At 41.6% G+C, this 13789-nt stretch overlaps 1 pseudogene; it reads left to right on the top strand.

Annotated features, from left to right (window-relative positions):
• Positions 1-981: 981 nt before the first annotated feature.
• On the top strand, positions 982-11474 carry LOC147439335 (uncharacterized; annotated as a pseudogene).
• The last annotated feature ends 2315 nt before the right edge of the window (positions 11475-13789 follow it).

Genomic DNA, 13789 nt, shown 5'->3' with positions numbered 1-13789 from the left:
TTGTTTTACTGCTAAGACAAGGCACGTCGGCGTGCCTTGTTTTGGACAACAAAAGAAGAGAAGTTACATAAATTTGATAATTTTTGGGTTTGAAATATACACAATTTTTGAAGGTTTTTTATACAGGCTAAATAACATAAGGTTAGCTTTTGAATGAAGAAGTTGAATGTTTGATTTTCTCTTGATTGTTTTATTGCCAGCCCACAGAGAAGTGTTGGGTCCTCAAAGCGTCCCAGACCAGCAAGATTATCAAAACAAGATGATGATGGCATGCCAAGTACGCTTTTGGATTATGTTAGCCATGTGATGGAGACCCAATTACACGATTTTGGTGATGCTATGGAAGAGGTTGATAGTCAGCCAAATGCAGAAACTATTACACAGTGTGAGGATAGCATTCCTGCAGAGCTAGTGCCTCAAGAACAAGAACTTGCAATAGTTCCATTTGTGGTGATACCGGAGGTGGGGACTGATAAAAACAAAGAGGCTGAACTCTACTTGAACAAAGGAGAGGACATTCTAAATAGAACTAGGATGTTTACTTGTCATGAGTGTCCTCCGATTCCTCTTTGTAGAATGGTGTCTCATGCTAAAGTAAGAGGTCTAAGAAATGAGGTTAGTAGTTTGAAAACAGCATTTGGCAAGGAGGGCTATGTTGCAGAGAAAGGGGCTTTTATTGTTTCCATATGGTCATGTTCACGTGAAGAGTACTTGGTGACCCAAGAGATCATGGAAGAATGGGACCCCATTTGGAAATTTGTTAATACGGAGTTTGAGCAGGAGATCGTTAGGTCTCCATACCTTGCAATTCTTTCCAACAAAATGTTTCTGGTTTGGGATGGAAATCACAGGCTTATGGCATGGACTAGTGCCATAACAGAGCTCTTTTCTCGCACTAAAGAAAAGCATAAAAGAGTCTTATGTACGATCATTGATCCTTGCAAAGTTCCAGAGATTGCACTGCTTTCAACACTCCAACGGATGAACTAGTGAGTATCGAAACTCTTCTACAATACGATATATCTTTTGTTGTTCTTATCATGATTTTTTTCTTTTGGCTTTGTGTAGCTTGAATACTCATGCTCTTGTCCCTACGTCATTAAGGGATGAGATAGTGAACTGCATGAGTATATGTGAGGCAGACCATGAATCATATTTGATTGATCTTCCTGATAAAGATCAAAAGGTCATTGCACACATTAGGAAAAAGATGTCAAAGGGGTCTGAGCCTTGGTTTCCACTGACTCGAAGATACTTGGGAAAGTTAGTATACAATGTGAGCATTTATTTTTCTTCTTTGAGTATAACTTTGAAGGTCACTATATATTTTGTGTAAGATTATAATTTATTTTTAATAGGTTCAAATGACAATGGCTCTAAGCAAGAAGTTGGACCAACTAAGATTGACAGTGTCTGAAGAAGAGCTTGGCAAAATTGAGAAGAAAGAGAGTGAGGAGCTTGCTCATCGATTTGGAGATAGGATTGGAAAGGTGAGCTAGTGGTTGGTAAGAAAGATAATCTTCTGCATCAAATACGATTCTTCATTGTTAATTTTATATGTATCAACTCTTTTGTGTATGTAGATTCTGAATATAATTGATCCTCGCCATTGCGATGTTTGGAAAGAAAAAGTTCTTGCACTTCGTTGGGATAGTGAGAGTTTTGCGACACTAGAAAAGTTGAATCTTATTGCTTTGTCTGATGTCGCTATTGATTCAAAGATACTTTGGCTTTCTCTCTTGGAAGCAAACAAGGCAACAAAAACTTTGTTTCACTTGCAAAGAGGAGACCACTTGTACAGATAGTATGTGAACAATTTTATCTTTTTCTATTTTGTTTGTTTTTCATGGTTTGGATGGTCAATCCTTTTGATTGTTTCAGTTGGATTCGAAGGGAGCTTTTGCTAGAAAAGGTGGGTAGAACTGCAGATACCATTCTCAAAGACTTCATTGAAATTCCTGGAGGGTTGCTACTTCTTGAAGATTTTACTCTTGCTAACTACTACATGGAGGTGAAAATGGAGAAAAGGAAACCTTTGTTTCCTCTAGAGTCTCGTGGAGAGATTAGAGAGAAAGGTGTTCTCAACAAGGCACAAAGAATCCCAGAATTGTTGCAAAAAGCGGGGCAACGCTTGGTTTATAGGTCTAACTTTCTCCTCTCTACACCTTGTAATTTATCTCTTATTTGAATAATTGTGAATATTTTATGAACATTATTTTGAGAAAGTATTCATCGCATAATGTATGTGTTTTCCTTTGGATAGGTATTTCATTGCATTAAAGAGTAAAGAGCACATTAATTCCATTCCCATATTTTCTCGTAAGTGGTGGATTTGAATGATGAAACAACCTATATGTATCCGGTGGAAATGCAAGGATTAACTCCTTGGGAAGTAGAGAATGTCCATGGTGGATCGACCTGGAAAAAGGTCATATTCTAGCAAATGAGAAGGAGCTTTGGATCAGGCATGGAGGATGATAGCGGGAAAAAGAGCAGTGCAATCGGGTGGCCTCTGTACTCGTGCACACTCCATAAACCACGCCTCATGCAAACAAGCAAAGAACAAAACAAAGGGGGCACCACCCTAAATTAAGAGGTTTAGGGACCTCACACATAGTGCACATAGGCAAGTGAGACTTCTGGCATTATGATGGCATCAAAACATATGGCAAAACACATAGAAACGAAGCTTAGGGACCTTATGTAGCATATATATACACAAGACATCAGCTTAACAATACAACGGCATCTGATCATACATAACAAGGATATAGAGAAGCAAGCCAAGGATGGCATAATCCCTTGTCAAAAACAATCAACCCAGCAAGTAGGTATGATCCTACTAGCAACACATCAATACCTTAGATAATGATGGCAAGGATGGTGGCCATGGAGCATGAGAGAAGACTCCTTATTTAGGTTTTAGGGCTAGTAATGTAGCATACTAGAGGGAGAGAGAGAGAGAGAGAGGGAGAGAGAGTAGAGCTCCATCCATAGCTCCTCGTTGTGAGCAATGTCGTCATAGCTTCATTGCTTGGTGAAGTGGGTGAAGTGTTGGTTTTGAGTGAGAGAAGGCCTCCTTATATAGGTTTCTGAGAGGGTTTAGGATTAGGGATAAACATGCTTAAATCCGCTGATTGGGGTTACTTTTTGCTTAGGGTGGTCAACAGATTGAGGTCACCTGATATGTCACCATCAAGATATTCTCTAGAGTGATGTGAGAGGGGAGGGTAAATGCTGATTTTTCTGATTGTGACACATGGGGATAAGGCCTTGACCAGCATTTAAGAGCAGGTAAGGTGGCTGTTGAAACTGGAGGTTCTGCACATGTCAGGGGGAGACCTGCTGGGTCCTCCTGAATATCAAATTCTCAAAAAATCCTCAACCATGGCTTCTTTTGACATGTGTTCTTTGAAAAAATCAGCATGTCTCTTTTCAACTCAAAAGTCTTTATCCCTGTTGACTCACCTTTACCATAAGATTTTCCCCTTTTCTCCTCCTGTAACTGCATTGTTGATGCCCAATCACTGCTTCTAGTAACAATGGACTGTTACCTACCAAATACTTATGGTGCAGTAACAATGGACTGTTACCTACCAAATACTTATGGTGCAGTAACAATGGACTGTTACCTACCAAATACTTATGGGTAAAAAAGGTTACTGTAGGTAAAAAGTGATTTGATGTAGGTGAAAAATATTTACTGTAGGTAAAAAATATTTACTGTCGATAAAAAAGTGAAAACGGAGTATGCTATGCTGTGAGTCCACACGAACATCCTCGTGTAAATTTCACTAGAAATTCACACCTAGAATGGGCTATTCTGTAAGATATAGGTTGTAGGCATGCATAAGAGCTCGTTCCCACGTGTCTTCTGTCCATGGCACTTTTTACTCTTTGGTGCTTGTGAAGTAGATTTTTCTTCTCTTTCGAGATCCCTTGGACTAGAGTATCCTCATCTCCCCAACAACTGACTGTGCCTTTATTGCATCTTCAGAAGGGGTCCTAAAAACCATGCATCATATAGCCCTCCCCCTTAAGCTAGAGGTATTTGATGCCTCTAGCTGTAGGTTGTGCTACAATAGGGTTCTCTTGAATACTTACCCACCTGGTACCAATTGAATTTTCCATGTTACTGCTTTCTTGGCTGATGCACCCTGTTTAGTCCTTTCTGATGAATAATTGTATCCATCCATGACTAACAACTGGTCTCCTAGACCCTTGAAAGCCATACCCCATCCATTGTCAATATCTGCTTTCACTGGTAGCATTTTGCCCAACCCCTCGTTGAGCATTCATGCTCAACCATAGTATTATTTAGGTAAAAGATGACTGTATAGAGAGAATTATATAACATAGAGCTATAGACTGTATAAGAAAAATGATAGTATAGTGGCTATATAGATAGGATAGAGATAGAGAAAAAAGCATCTGCTACTGCATCACCCTCCAGGGTCAAATGGAAAGCTCAAAGCTCCCCCACGCATGGTGTAGAATCCACCTGGATCAAAAGTAAAGCATTGCTCATTGCCATCAACCTGTAAAACATGTATATCCAAGCCTTCCTTTGCACTTGTAGACCAATAGACAGGCCACCCTTCCAGCTCTTTATAGCACGGAGCTTCGTCACCCTGCATCCATAATCCTTCGTGTCCACTATAAGCATACTTGCCATCACTTGAGAAACCTGAATCATAAGCAGCTATCCTACCATCTGCTACAGAACCCTCCATGGTATAGTCCACTTCAAAAAAACCTCGCCATTGACACAAAAATATATGTAAAGCAACCTCTAATAACACATGTATCCATAGCATCACATAACATAGCAAGACCCTGCCATTTGCCTCCACTTGCTGCATAGCCAAGCAAACCTGATCACTTTTCAAACCTGTATCCAAACCCTCTGTAAACGTCTCCACAACCATCTCTTTATACTCAGAAACATGACCTACTAGAGCTTCAACCTGTGCAAATACCTCATCACCAACAAGGTTGACGGCACCTTCCTTTAATTGGATATGGTGTTGGGTTACCGTCACTCCTTTAATGTGCTCGTAATCAGTTATAAAGAGGCCAGCATGCTTCTTTAGTACTTGCAAATAGGGTTCTCTCTCTTCTTCTAGTAGGTCCTTAGCTAGCATCTCCTCTAAGCCTGTGGCTTCTTCCTTGTTTAGAGAGTCTTGACCACCTACTCCTTCTGGGTTTCGCAGTATTATACCCATGACTTCCAAAGAGCTAGCATCCTTCTCAGATGACTCATCCTCAGATGAAGAGCAGCTGCTTGTGCTCCATTCATCCATAGAAGTCTCCATCTCTAGGTCTTGTTGTCTACCCTGCTTCATGTCATACACAATTTTTTGTTGCTTGCCACCTACCTTATGATTTGGTCGCAACTCAAGGGAACCCGTCTCCCAATCTTGCCTAGCTTTCATAGCCATAATCCAAGGTCTTCCAAGGATTAGCGGATAGCCCTCCCCCTTAGTTGGGATCACATAAGCATCAATTGAGATTGCCACACCAAAAGCTGAAACCTTCACTCCATTAACCTTTCCCACACAAGCCACCCTTACATTATTTGCCATCTTAGCTTGTAAGGAAGTTTGCTCGTTTACTTCCAAACCTAACCTGTGCATTAATTTCTCTGTCATAACACAAATCTCGGCTCCACCATCTACGTACACATTGGAGACTCGCTGACTCTTAATCTCTGCATCAATGACTGGCACGATATCCTTCATGCCTCTTGCACTAATAGACCCAACTGACTTTGCCTTAGCCCTCCTGGTGCTGACCATCTTAGACCAGGTTCTACGCATCTTTGGGGAAAGGTGGAGGAGTTGCTGCCATGAAATCTTTGGTCCTTGCTTACTCACATCTGCTACCAGGTCGTAAGGTATGGATCCTACCCCAAGTGGAAAGTCTTCTACTCCTATGTGCCTCCTTGACCTACTCTTCCTTTTCTTGTCTCCTATCACTTGGGAGGAACCCTCATTCCCTTTATCCGGCTCTGAAGCTTCCATTTCATCAGTTCTTTGTCTCCTAACTCTCTTTATTGGCATGGCAACAGCTTCCTCCATTTTTTCTTTCCCTTTATCCTTACCATTGTCAAGACTTATGACAGAGACAGCCCTGTCCTCCCCTCCAGATGGTAGTGGAGGGATCTTTGCTGGTGCTTGTGGTGGTGGAGGAGGGGGTCTCAATATTTGGATTGGTGGAGCCACGTGTGCATTTTGTCCATTTAGTGGCCTAGCTCGAGGAGGAGTGACTTGCTGGCGAGGAGGCCGTCTTTGATTACCATTTCCTTGGTAGCGTCGTGGATGGGGGCAATAATACATGCCGTGACCTACCTCTCCACAGTTGTAGCAAATGTACTCACGTGCTTGCCTTTGTCCTTCTTGTCTATTTCGTTCATTTCCTGGCTGGGGAGCCCTTACACCTTGAACCAGATTGATGGACAGGCTCTCTAGTTGATTGGTGATTTGTTGAAGTAATTCTTGTTGAGAGGACTCTTGGTCTGTTGCTCCTGTCCCTGCTACTACCCTTGCCGTAGGTTGAGCTAGCGGTGGAGGCTCCATTCCCCCTTGTAGTTGAGCTTGGAATTTTAACTTCCTATCCTTCTCCCTTGCATAAGTCATAGCTTTATCAAAGGTATCTGGGAATTTACCTTTTACCTTTTCTCGAAGGATGGGGTAAAGCCCTGCCAGGAAACAGTCCTTCTTTAGGCATTCTGGCGCCCTTTCTCCTTCACCTAGTGATGCACACCATTTCTCCCACAGGTTGGAAAACTTTCCTTCATAGCTTCTATAGTCATTGGGTGATGTTTGGCGTAGCTCTAAGAGCTGTCTCCATATCTCCTCTGGAGGCTCATGGCGGCGAAATTCTTCGATGAAGGCCATCTTTAAAGATTCTCAGTCTCTTCTTTCTTCAGGTGCCAAAGTTTGATACCATAATTTTGCACCTTCCCTCAAGACCAAAGGAAAGGCCCTTAACTTAGTAGCTTCGTCATCCCTTCCCGATACCAGAAAGGCCATTTCCAAATTATCCAAAAAGTTTGGAGCAACCTCCCCAGGCTTACCATAAAAATTAGGGAAGGCCATAAGTGAGAGAGTAAACAGCTCCAATTTATTTTAAAATAGAGTATGGTAATTACAATTTGGAGCTTTAGCACAACTTAGCTCAAAATAGGATGAAGATCGACACATCAAAGGAATGGTAATAGTCTAGTAAGGGTAGAATGACAGGATGAGGAGAGCGCAAGATTTCCCCAAGTCTCTCGGCTCCAAACAACAGGGCTATTCTTTGCTGATAAAAGATTTTTCTATCAATACAAATATTCACACGGATATGACGTACAAAATGGAAAGGAAACATGCGGGGATCATCATTCTCATTATTGGCATCCATACTTACACACAAGAGCCTAGCTTAGTTGCACCACCTTGGGACCAATGAGCCTGATCAGCCACAGAAGGTCAGCACCTCGGATCACTTTGACTCTTCTTGATGCATCTGTGAAGACGTAAGGCGTGATGGCAACACTTTGTACAATGCTGAGCCTTTTAGCAAGCAACAATTGGATCCTATTACCATAATCAGCATGACGAATGAAAGTGACACCATTAATGTGCATCACATCATCAACTAAGATAGTTTCCTTAGATTGAGATAACTTCTTGAAAATTAGCAGCAAAGGTAGGGCAGGGAGGCTTTTCACCCGGTCTCCAAAGCACTTTGGAAAATATCCAAAGTGATCTTCACGCAGACAGGAGTTTGGCTTGGGATTGGTGGTGTCTGGATTCACAAAGTTCACTGGGAGCACTCGCAGACGAGCGGCAATCTTGTAGGCAAGCCTTCGCCTCTTTGCTTCAGGAGGATTTAGGGGTGAGAGTCGTGGTTGCAAGTTGGAGGTTGAAGTTGGTTGCTCACTAGCCTTTTTCTTGCCTGTAGTGGTCATGTAATCCCTTATTAATGAGATTAAGCCAAATGTTACCTTACGCTTGAGCACGCGCTGCGGCCTTGGGCCACTTAGGTGTAGAGGTGATCTTCCTCCTCTTAGTCGGCTCCTCAGGAAAGAGAGGTCTGGTGATGCTTTCTCTTCGCTTAATGTGTGTCACAGTACCTTCGTGTATGTTGATGTAGAATATTTCAAGCTCGTGTGCGTTGGAGGTTTCTGGAGCACTCATAGGTTGAGAGGAGAGGTATATCAAGCTCTTCTTCTTACTCTCCTTCGTTGGCGACGATCACGAACAAGGCATGTAGAAGAACTTACTTTTTTCAATGACACTGCAACTTGGTAACAAGACCTCGATGAAAGCTTTTAAGGCCTCTAAAGCCTCCTCCTCTTCTGTTCTCCAATTTGCAAACTCCTCACGCCATTCGTCCGTGTTGTAGATTGCACATCTTCATTGCTTGTGGACTGAAGGTCTGTGTAGCCCTCCTCCGTGGGGGCACCAAAATGATAGCGGGAAAAAGAGCAGTGCAATCGGGTGGCCTCTGTACTCGTGCACACTCCATAAACCACGCCTCATGCAAACAAGCAAAGAACAAAACAATGGGGGCACCACCCTAAATTAAGAGGTTTAGGGACCTCACACATAGTGCACATAGGCAAGTGAGACTTCTGGCATTATGATGGCATCAAAACATATGGCAAAACACATAGAAACGAAGCTTAGGGACCTTATGTAGCATATATATACACAAGACATCAGCTTAACAATACAATGGCATCTGATCATACATAACAAGGATATAGAGAAGCAAGCCAAGGATGGCATAATCCCTTGTCAAAAACAATCAACCCAGCAAGTAGGTATGATCCTACTAGCAACACATCAATACCTTAGAGAATGATGGCGAGGATGGTGGCCATGGAGCATGAGAGAAGACTCCTTATTTAGGTTTTAGGGCTAGTAATGTAGCATACTAGAGGGGGAGAGAGAGAGAGAGGGAGAGAGAGTAGAGCTCCATCCATAGCTCCTCGTTGTGAGCAATGTCGTCATAGCTTCATTGCTTGGTGAAGTGGGTGAAGTGTTGGTTTTGAGTGAGAGAAGGCCTCCTTATATAGGTTTCTGAGAGGGTTTAGGATTAGGGATAAACATGCTTAAATCCGCTGATTGGGGTTACTTTTTGCTTGGGGTGGTCAATAGATTGAGGTCACCTGATATGTCACCATCAAGATATTCTCTAGAGTGATGTGAGAGGGGAGGATAAATGCTGATTTTTCGGATTGTGACACATGGGGATAAGGCCTTGACCAGCATTTAAGAGCAGGTAAGGTGGCTGTTGAAACTGGAGGTTCTGAACATGTCAGGGGGGGACCTGCTGGGTCCTCCTGAATATCAAATTCTCAAAAAATCCTCAACCATGGCTTCTTTTGACATGTGTTCTTTGAAAAAATCAGCATGTCTCTTTTCAACTCAAAAGTCTTTATCCCTGTTGACTCACCTTTACCATAAGATTTTCCCCTTTTCTCCTCCTGTAACTGCATTGTTGATGCCCAATCACTGCTTCTAGTAACAGTGGACTGTTACCCACCAAATACTTATGGTGCAGTAAAAAATATTTACCATGGATAAAAAAAGTTACTGTAGGTAGAAAGTGATTTGATGTAGGTGAAAAATATTTACTGTCGGTAAAAAAATGAAAACGGAGTATGCTATGTTGTGAGTCCACACGAACATCCTCGTGTAATTTTCACTAGAAATTCACATCTAGAATGGGCTATTCTGTAAGATATAGGTTGTAGGCATGCATAAGAGCTCGTTCCCACGTATCTTCTGCCCATGGCACTTTTTACTCTTTGGTGCTTGTGAAGTAGATTTTTCTTCTCTTTCGAGATCCCTTGGACTAGAGTATCCTCATCTCCCCAACAATTGACTGTGCCTTTATTGCATCTTCAGAAGGGGTCCTAAAAACCATGCATCAGAGGAGACAAGGAAAAGGGAGCAGAAAAGGCAAGGGTAGAGAAAGAAAGTGTTGATGAGAGAAGGGAAAAGCAAAAATCCAAGGTAAACCCAAATCTTCTTCTGTGTAGGTTTGCTTTTGAGCGTTTGGTATGTGAAAGATTTTTTTTGTGTTCTTGGAGATCTAAATCCTCTCTTTGTTCTTCTATGTATGCTTCTTTTTATGCCTACTTTTTGGTTTACATAGATGAAAGCGACACCCTCAAGAAAAATCACATAAGCGTCTCTGAGGGCCTGGATGGTGGCTTGGGATATGAGCATGAGGAAGTTGTGGATGTTGTTGGTAAGAAGGATTTAATCTTATGTGTCTATGGCCTTGCATATGTTAGCATATTATGTAGTCAATCCATTTTGAAGTTTGGTTATCTATTTTTAAGTAGTTCACTCTCTTTGAAAACACGAAAGTCAATGTTATTTGTACACAAGCCTTGGGTTGCAGAGAATGGATTGAGATGTTCGGACTCTTTGTCTATTGTGGGAGACTATGTGCTCATTGGCAAATATTTTGCCTAGGGAAAGAAGAATAAAGTTTACTCACAGATTCATGAACACGTTTTAAAACATAGAGTTGGATGCACTAAGTACACAAAGAAAGGTAGACAAGTGAAGTGGGCTGCAGATTTTGTTTTTCTTGATTTTTCTTATGGTCACGATTTGCATGGGTCATCCATACATCCTGCTTGGGACGAGCTTAGTGATGATCATGTGCGATATGGGATATCTCTATCTGCTGCCACACTCTCTGATTTCGGATGGATGCTGATAATGGGATCTACTGGAGGTAATTTTCTTGGTAGAAATCTCAAATTGATTTATTTTTTTAAATGTAAGTTTGTAGCCATCGTATTGTAGGTGAGATTATGGGATTGGTGGAGCGGTATTGCCGAGTGTCAGGATTAGACATCTTCAGACGTATTATTGTGGTGCATCATACTCCATATGGCAGTATGACTCATTCTTCTTCTACCACAGAGGTTGGCAAAATTATTTTTTGTGGTCTCTAGTGCTTTTGTTATGTGTTTTACTTATTGACTATCTTATGCGCAGTACATGACCTCCATGATTTGGTTAGCTCATAGACATGGGCCGGTTCCTCCTGTGTTCCTTCGAGAGTCTAATTCACGTTTTGAGGCTCTAGGGATGAAGCCTCAAGACTCAGTTATGTATCACTACCTACCCACAGAGGCTATGGCACGTACAAATACGGGCATGGAGTGGCGAGGTCTGATGCAGAGGAGTGTTTCTTTTGTTGCATGTTTCTTGGATATGCTATGTACACCAGCTGCGATATGTTTGGAGCTTGGTTGTGGAACAGCTCCATTGTTGCAGGCATGCCTTGGATCTACACGTCTTTGTGTGTCCTTAGATCGGGACGATGGCATCATCTCATCTTTTGTATTACCGCTATTGAGTAGCCACACAGCTTGATCATCCACCAGTGCATATACAGGGAGGGATGACGATGATGAGATTGATCCTCTTGGAGGGGTCACACCATACGACTAGTGAGAGTCTTCTACTTTATGGTCATCGTAGGGCATTGACTATTTCATACATTTGCATGTTTGTATCGATATTTATCTCTTTTGGAGTTTTAGATATTGGTAGTGGCCTTGTGGTTACTTTGTTATGCTTTTTTTTTGAAGTGTGTTGCCAGACTATGCAGAGGCGATGGCTAGAAGCATGGAGAGAGATCCGCGATATGATGTGAGGTTACAAGAATGTCGAAGTTATCGTCTTTTGTTTGTAGATGATGAGCGTGACTCCACTTGATATATTTTAAATAGAGCAAACTATAACACTCTTTCAAATGTGCATTTTTGAAGTTAAACTGTGTCTAAAACTTCTAAGTGTGTGTATCTTTCAAATTGTTTACTTTGCATGCTATAATCAATATGCTTTTCATATATAAATGCATGTCTTTGTATAGTGATAAACACTAGATGTTCATGATTTCTATGATTACAAATTAGGGTTAATTTGTTTTATCAAAAAAGAAGGTTGTGAAGTGACAAGTCCTCCATCTAAAGTGCTTGTTCATGTAGCTTTCAAATTATTGAGATGTAATTGACTAGATTATCATGTCACTTTGTAGACTATGCAAACATCACAAGTTACTTTTGATTGTTTAAATGGGTGGACAAAGTGTTGATTTCTTTTTAGCAGGAATGTGTTTGCCATCATATTATTATGTTCATATGTTTCACTTTTTCTCTTTTGCTACAATGAATACATGTCTTATACTTTATGTGAGACATTCAACTTTTATCTTGTTTTGAGTCCATGAAAGAGGCAAAAGTGGCTACACTAAAAATAGTGCTTAGAGAATAATATTTTCTCGTGGTTACTTTGTTATGTTTTTTTTTTAAAATGTGTTGCTAGACTATGCATAGGCGATGGCTAGAAGCATGGAGAGATATACGCGATATGATGTGAGGTTACAAGGATGTCGGAGTTCTCGTCTCTTGTTTGTAGATGATGAGTGTGACTCCACTTGATATATTTTAAATAGAGAAAATTGTAAAACTCTTTAGTTTATATGAGATATTCAACTTTCATCTTGTTTTGAAAAAATACATATGAAAGAGGCAAAAGTGGCTAGACTAAAAATAGTGCTTAGAGAAAAACGTTTTGTCATGGTTCGCTCGGAATCCACATTCGCTCGAAAGGTCTCGCTCGGAGAATGGTGACACCCATGCTAACAAGCTCTTCTGCGCTCAATCTCGTGCTGGTCAACTTTCGGCCCAATCCCCGACCAAGGGGTGGTTCTTGCCCTGTTTAATTTTCTTGAGCTCGCCATGAAACTCCCCATAGAAGGGGTGAATCCTACGGCTCCGCCCTCGGCTAGCCCCTCCATGCACGCCCTCAAGTTGGAACGAGAGCATCTTGTCCACCGAGGAAAGTTTTCCATGAAAGCTCCAAAGCTACACCTTCCATGCTCGATTATCTTCTTCCTCCTTCTTCAAGGAGAGAGAGAGAGAGAGAGAGAGAGAGAGAGAGAGAGAGAGAGAGAGAGAGAGTTTTCGAAAGAGAGGGAGAAAGAGAGAGATCCATGCTTGAGAGAGAGAGAACTCCATGCCTTCTCCTCCACCCTGGCTCCACCTTCCCCCTTTCTCTCCACCTTGCTCTGATACCAGTGAAAGGGCAAGGGAACTGAACATGCTCATCACCACCCAGCCATGCCCTATATAGGCCCTTGGCCTTCTAAATATAGGGACCCCCTTGACTGCATGTCCGTCCTGGCCCTTGGCCCGGACTGGTCCTACCATTGTCCCGACATAATACCTTGAAGATCTCCCGCTTTGCGAGTGGCCAACTTTTCAAGCCCACCGCATACATCCTCAATAGTTAAAAAAGAGGGCATACATGGGAGTGAACCATAAAATGGTAATTTTTCAGCATTTTCTTGCTCATATAATTGCCTATAATGTGTGTACATATCCACAAGACTCAAGTTACCAAAATTCTCAACCCGCTTGTCCCTCAAGTTTCTCCAAAATCTTCCACATGCATGTGTCTTTTCTTGGACTTGAAAAAGTTATTGCTTTACTTCCCATCTTCTTCTCTTCTTTTGAATCAATGCTTTGTATGTATGCGAATGACTTTGATAGTTGTCTTTGTCCATAGTTGCATCAAGCTTTATCAAGGACTTTCGAGCATCTTGACATTCTTTATCAAACCACCTTTTGCATGATCTATCTTTTTTGATACCATGGAGATGCTTTATAGAAAATCATTCTTCGGCATAAGAACAAATAACTTTCTTAAAAGCTTCCCATTTAGTTTCCAATGGTGCATCATATTGAAGCTTCTTCATCCAT

This window comes from Adiantum capillus-veneris, chromosome 16 (genome assembly GCF_014529385.1).
Source record: "Adiantum capillus-veneris isolate H3 chromosome 16, ASM1452938v2, whole genome shotgun sequence".
Lineage (NCBI taxonomy): Eukaryota > Viridiplantae > Streptophyta > Polypodiopsida > Polypodiales > Pteridaceae > Adiantum > Adiantum capillus-veneris.
Note: the sequence above shows the minus strand (reverse complement) of the source record. Positions and strands in the feature narration are given on the sequence as shown.